The 6,931-nt window shown below is 40.4% G+C and overlaps 1 pseudogene across 1 annotated transcript; it reads left to right on the top strand.

Annotated features, from left to right (window-relative positions):
- The first annotated feature begins 4,413 nt into the window (after positions 1 to 4,413).
- On the top strand, positions 4,414 to 4,875 carry LOC309806606 (large ribosomal subunit protein uL23-like; annotated as a pseudogene). The gene has a single exon. The product of its transcript is annotated as a large ribosomal subunit protein uL23-like (transcript).
- Positions 4,876 to 6,931: the final 2,056 nt, after the last annotated feature.

Below are 6,931 nucleotides of genomic sequence, written 5' to 3'. Positions count from 1 at the left end.
ACTGTTCCAGATGGTAGGGATACATTAGTACATAAAAACATGTAGAATCCCTGCTGTCATAGAACTAATGATATCCCATGCCATCACCAAAAGGCAGGGTTGAGGCTGGACCTCCAGAACCAGGACTCAAATCCCATCATGTCTTTCTTTGTTTTTGCTTCTGCTCTTGTCACTGTGCTCCTGCAAAAAGCATCCAAGCCTCCCATCTCATGCCTTTGCCATTAGAGAAGATCCACCCCTTTCCCTTCGTTCTTAGCGTGAAAAATTCTCTCATTGGCCTGGCTTGGGTCACATGACTAAGTCACATGTATATTTCCTGACCTATCAATTGTGGCCAGTTGATATCTATAATTGACTCTCCTCATATCAATGTTGGGATTGGAGGAGGAACAGTTCTTCCAAAGAAGGGGGATGCTATTTCTTAAAGGAGGGTGTAGTGCTGGGCAGATAAAATAGTAGCAGTCTATTATGACATTGTCTTATGCTACTTTTTACTACATTCCTTTTTAAATTAAGGTTAGTGTGGACATGATTTATATTCCCCAATATATTCCCAAGACCCTCAAGGACAAAGATTGTTTCATTCACCTGTGTTTTCTTCTAATCGGGTAGCATGAAACCTTGTTCATATAATAGAAGCTTCATAAATGACTGACATTAATAAGTGGCCTTGAGTTGTTGAAATATCTCCACCATCTTGGGACACATTAAGAATTATAATGCAAGCTAATATTTATTGAGCACTTACGCTATGTCAGGTGGTGCACTAAATACTTTGTAACTATTCTATCATTTAATCTGTACAGCAACTCTATGCTGTAGATACATTTAAAAAATATTATTTCCACATTGAAACTAAGGCTTGGCAAAGTTAAGTAAACTTTTAAAAGTTACACAAAGTTACACTCTTCCATGTTAGTATATCTAGATCCGCCTCATTTTTTAAATCAGTTACATAGCATTTATTTTATGATGTATTTTGCCATTTCCATAGATGGATGCAGACTGTTTTCAATGTGGAACTCGGACTGAGCTTTGAATCAGGAATCTCTGACTTTTAAGAATCTGCACCAAATCAATCTGCTATAGCTTTCTGGTGCTCTTTGGGAAAGTTGTAATTATACTTCTTTTATTCCAACAGGTGCCTACATGCCGTTCTTCACTCTTTGCTATTTTGGCACAGTGATTAAAAAGCACAGACATAGAGAACAAAACATATGGATACCAAGGGGGAAAGGGGTGGGGTGGGAGGAATTGGGAGACTGGGATTAACACATATACGTTATTGATACTATGTATAAAATAGACAACTGATGGGAACATAGTGTATAGCAAAGGGAACTCTACCTAATGCACTGTGGTAACCTATAGGGAAGTCCAAAAGGGAGGGGATGTCTGTATGTGTATGACTGATTCATTTTGTTGTGCAGTGGAGGCTAACACAACATTGTAAAGCAACCATACTCCAATAGAAATTAATTTTAAAAAAGCATAAGACATTTCTCTTGTCTGTTTGTACCCTGGAAGAAACATGCTGAGGGGTGCCCAAGGAGGCATGTGAAAAGGTGCTCATTGAAGAGTTTTTATAAGAGCAGATAACTATAAAAAACTTGTGTCTGCCAATGGAAGATGGCAAAATACATAGTAAAATTCACAAGAAATACTATGCATTGATAAAAAAGATTGAGGCAGGTCTGTTTGTATGAGCATGGAAAGTTCCATATCCCATGATCAGTAAACAAAACATTCAGAAAAGTATATATAATATGATTCCACTTGTGAAACACAAACACCACAAAATATCTGTGTCTAATGTGTATGTGCTGGAGACAAGGGATCAAAAACCCAGGCAAACTAGCAGGAGTTGGCAAGAGCCTGGTTTGGGTCAAAGGTCAAAGAGAACTTTAGGCATTTATATTATGATCTAATTTTCTAGCAAAGAGAGTCTTTTTCAGCTGTTCCTGTTACTTATTTAAAATAATGTAGAAGAACTTAGAAGTTTTGTCAGAGTTTTGTTAATGAGCGCATTTACCAGCGAGACCGTAGGGCCTATATTAGCAAGAATTATTTAGACAGATATTGGTTGAGTCAGAGTTTTCTTCTGAATCAGGTTGACACTTGGAAAACTATACCAATCTTACATTCTTAGGTTAAAATAGCCAATCAAAGGAAATGGGAGAAAAGGCAGTTTTCCTCTACCAAACAGTATAGATTTGTCGTTCATAAGCATATAGCTCTCTCCTTGGAGACTCTGTAACCCAGTGGAACAGATGAGTGTCATTAGGAAACTCAGAATGTTCACTTGTGACATTTTCTCCAGCCAGTGTTGTAGTTTTAAGCCATGTGGACAGATCCGCACGCTAAAGAGCTTCTTTTTTCTTCAATAGAAAATGAAATGTTATTGTAGGACTTTTTCCCTTTAATTATCTGTTTACTTTATTGGTTATCCACTGGCTTCTCTCTTTGGTGTGGATCTGTAGTTTTCTCTAGTACTTCTGGGAATTTTAATCTAATTTTTTCATCTGCTCCAATTTATATTTCCCAAAGCTTATGTCTCTAATTGATTTTTGGTGTGATTTTTGCACCTCTGTGATTTTTGTAGTAGGTTTTCCTAGTGTGCCTGTTAGGAATATTGGCAAAGATGCCTCACAAAGAACTGAATAAAGACAAACACATTTATTGACTTAGCGTGGCTTTTTCTCACTTCAACCCCATTGCCCAGCAGTCCTACTTGGCATTTTGAAACCATCTAATGATTCAAAGGCCTTTTGAAGTAAGCTGAAATCATTAAAATGAATCTAAAAATCTGTTGGCATTTCCACAGCAGTTTCTTAACTCTATTGTGCAGTTCCAATCCTCCGCTAAAACCTCAACTCTAGATGCAATTTTCCAGGCAAGACCAGCCCTGAAATTACCTTTTTTTTTTTTTTTTTTTTTGAGGAGGAGGATGCCAAGGTGTGAAGGTGCTTCCTGGCAGCCTGGTGCTGCCATCTCCAGCCGTGAATTCTTGCAGGGGTTTCACATTTCCTGTTTGCAGCTCCATCCTTCCCCTCACATTGGCTCTACTGTGTGAAAATGGAAGCTGGCAAACACCGCAGGATTCTAATAAGTTTCTCAGTATTGCAAGCAGTGTGACTTTCCTTACCGTGGAACAAGGTAGCAAAATGAAGCTAAACAACAAACACATTTCCACCAACAAAATCTGTAACACTGCGATGTAAACTTCAGCTCCAGAAGCCTTAATTTAGCCCACTTGAGAAACTCACCTCCTGCTTCTTTACTTTGGAGGAGACAAATTTATTTCTCCTTGTTCGATTTCTCTTACTTGCTAAAAAGGCTGTTGGGTTTCTAGCACAGAAAATATTTTAATAGAAGGACTTTGACCCCTTTTTCCTTCTTAGGACTTACATGGCTAACGGGCTTTAGGCAGAAGAATGAATAAAATGAGCACAGGACAAAATATATTTCATAAGAATGTCTATTCTTGGAGAGTTTTCCTCCCAAGGAACATACTCATAACAGTTACTTTATAAAAGAGGTAGATTCAATGATCACTGAATTCATTGAAGTTCAAAAAATGCTATTACATTTATTGAATAAAAAGAGATGCAAAAATATCTTAATGAAGCCAGATGTGATGTGAATTCTGGGCATTCATGCAAAGACTATAAAATAAAAATGTATACATAAGAATATCATGGTTTTGAAGAACAATGAACTTGCACTAAGTAATCTCAGTCAGAACTTCCATTAAATGATAGAACTTTAAGAGGTAGAAGTGACTAAAAGCACCTGCTAAAGGTCATCTTCTTTGGGAGGTTTTTCTCCACTTCTGTGTGGTCACACCATCCTTTGTGCACCTTTGGTATTTCCTTAACACCTGTGTTAGGCCTTTATAACAAATGTCATAGACTGTGTGTCTTAAACAACAGACATTATTCTCACAGTTCTGGGGGCTGAAGTCCAAGATCAAGGCACCACTGATTTGGTTCCTGATGAAGGATCTCCTGTACTCCTTGCTCATTCTGCTGCTCCGGATTATTCCTTATACACACCAAATGAGATATGCCCCAGGGCCTTTGCACTTGCTGTTCCCTCTGTCTGGGTGCTCTTTACTTGAGCACTGCTGGCTCTCTCACTGTTTTCAAGTTTCCATTCAAATGTCATCTGATCACTCTGTCTCTTTATTCTCCCATTTTTCTCTAGTTCCTTTCCCTAATTAATCTTTCTCCGTAGCACAGATCGCAACCTGATTATCATTACTTATTCATACAGGTATTGTCTTATTTCTCCTATTGGAATGTCAGTTCCATGAGGGCAGAGTTTTTGTCCTATTCACCACAGTAATCTCAGAATCTAGAACAGCTCCTGGCACTGTTATGAAAAGGAAAGAAAGACACCCTTTTCACGAAGATGGCGCTGAAGGCGAAGAAGGAAACCACGCCCCTCCCAAAACTGCAGCCAAACAAAGGGTTTGAAGGCCAAGAAAGCAGTGTTGAAAGGCGTCCACAGGCACACACACAAAAATCCAGATGTCACCTACCTTCTGGCGGCCCAAAACATTGCAGGAGGCAGCCCAAGTATCCTCGAAACAGCACCCCTAGGAGAAACAGGCTTGACCACAATGCCATCATTAAGTTCCCCTTCACCACCCAGTCAGCCATGAAGAAGAGAGAAGACAGCAACACACTTATGTTCGTTGTGGATGTCAACACCAACAAGCACCAGATTAAACAGGCTGTGAAAAATCTCTATGATATTGACCCGGCCAAGGTCAATGCCCTGATCAGGACTGATGGAGAGAAGAAGGCATATGGTCCACTGGTTCCTGACTATGATGCTTTGGATGTTGCCAATAAAATTGGGGTCATCTAAGCTGAGTCCAGCCAGCTCATCCTAAATATGAAAATTTTCACTCTTAAAAATAAAAGGAAAGAGAGGAAGGAAGGAAGGGAAGAAGGAAAGAAGGAAGGCACATTTCCATCCTACTTAGAATGACAGGTGATCTGATCTGATAAACATCATCTGGTGGAAATTATGGTCATTTTGATGATGAAGAAAAAAAGAAGTGGTTCTATGTTAAGACATTCTTTCTTGGACTTTGTGAAAGACTTAGAAACTATCTTTTCCTCAAGTGGAGTTTCTTTCTTCACGGATATTAACAGCATGAATTTAATTGGCAAAGTGTTAACGGGAGCTAAATGCGCATTTCTTTTAAATAGTAAAAGAAAATTCTTTGAGCCTTTTGTTTTTTATTGCTTGTGTCTTGCGAAATGTCTCTGCATAACCTCCAGCCTTGGGTGGTGGCGATTAGGAGGACTTGGTGGTGTGGCCTGGAGCTAAAGCTGTAGGTGATAAGAAGTCATCCCAAGAGAGCTGGTGTCCTCAGGGGTTTATGATCTGGGTGCAGAGAACAGACGTTCACCTGCAGCATCTAAGACAGTGCGTGTAGGATGCAGAACTAAGATGAATCCTGCAGTTTAAAAATACTGTAGACATTCAGAGGAAAGTCATGCCTGTAGGCCAGAAACATAAGAAAGCCTTGTAAGGAGGATAAGATTTGCACCATGTCAGGAAGGTAAGATAAGACCCTGCTAGCACAGGGGTAGGGAGCATGGCTGGCATGATTCAATTGCTGATGTGTTTGAGGGACCAGGAGGCCAGGGTGCTATTTCCATGGCTGTCGCATTGGAGTGGAAGCAATTGCTTCTCCATCTCCTTTAGAAGTACCACAGTGGGCCTTGCCCATCTGACTTTCTTTTCAACTTGGGGCATCAAGTTGGAGCTCTTCTTGTCTGAGACATTTTTTTGCCCTTGAGCAAAAGCACTCACTCTAAATCACAAGACCCTCCCTTTTCTAGGAGTAGACTGTCTCAGGTCTGTGATATTGGCTGCCATCCTCCATATTTACTTTGGAACTTTACTGCCACTGGTGGAAAACGTAAAATAACAGTGTTCTTTTCTGTGTGTATCTTTTTTTTTAAAATTGAAGTATAGTTGATTTACAATGTTGTGTTAATTACTGCTGTACAGCAAAGTGATTCAGTTAGACATATATATACATTGTTTTTCATATTCTTTTCTGGATATTGAATATAGTTCTCTGTGCTATACAGTAGGACCTGGTTGTTCATCCATTCTCTATATAAAAGCTTACATCTGGGCTTCCCTGGTGGTGCAGTTGTTGAGAGTCTGCCTGCCGATGGAGGGGACATGGGTTTGTGCCCCGGTCCAGGAAGATCCCACATGCCGCAGAGCGGCTGGGCCCATGAGCCATGGCCGCTGAGCCTGCGCGTCTGGAGCCTGTGCTCTGCAACGGGAGAGGCCACAAAAGTGAGAGGCCCGCGTACTGCAAAAAAAAAAAAAAAAAAAAAAGAAAACTTACATCTGTTAACCCCAACCTCCCATTCCAGCCCTCCCCCAACCCTCTCCCCCTTGACAACCACCAGTCTGTTCTCTATGTCTGTGATTCTGTTTCTGTTTCATAGATAGGTTCATTTGTGTCATATTTTAAATTCCACATGTAAGTGTTATCATATGGTATTTGTCTTTCTCTTTCATAACAGCATTCTTAATCCCTGTCTCTAGGGGATGATGTGGGGAACTCGCTCAGCGAGCAAGGTCACCCAGTATGGGAGGGATGATGGAGCACTTCAGAAGTTGTAGGGAGCTCTGAAATCAAGGGCATCTCAAAGCTCCTGCTGTTCTGTGATTCAGGGCCTCCTGCAGGGCTCTCGGGACAGCTAGATCAAGCTTCGCTGTCACACACCTCTTCTGCCATGGAGAGTTAAAGCATTTCTCAGTCTGACATTGCAATTTCCCTGACAAGGTTCTGGCTGACAGATGTTCCCCAAATTAAAAAGTAGTGTACCCTGCCTATTCACTATTTCATCTTTTCAAGGAAGGAGAACAATTACTTATTTATTTTTAA

Source organism: Mesoplodon mirus (genome assembly GCF_964341445.2).
Source record: "Mesoplodon mirus genome assembly, chromosome: 6".
Classification (NCBI taxonomy): Eukaryota; Metazoa; Chordata; class Mammalia; order Artiodactyla; family Ziphiidae; genus Mesoplodon; species Mesoplodon mirus.
The sequence above is the reverse complement of the archived record's forward strand: the minus strand, read 5'-3'. Positions and strand labels throughout refer to the sequence as shown.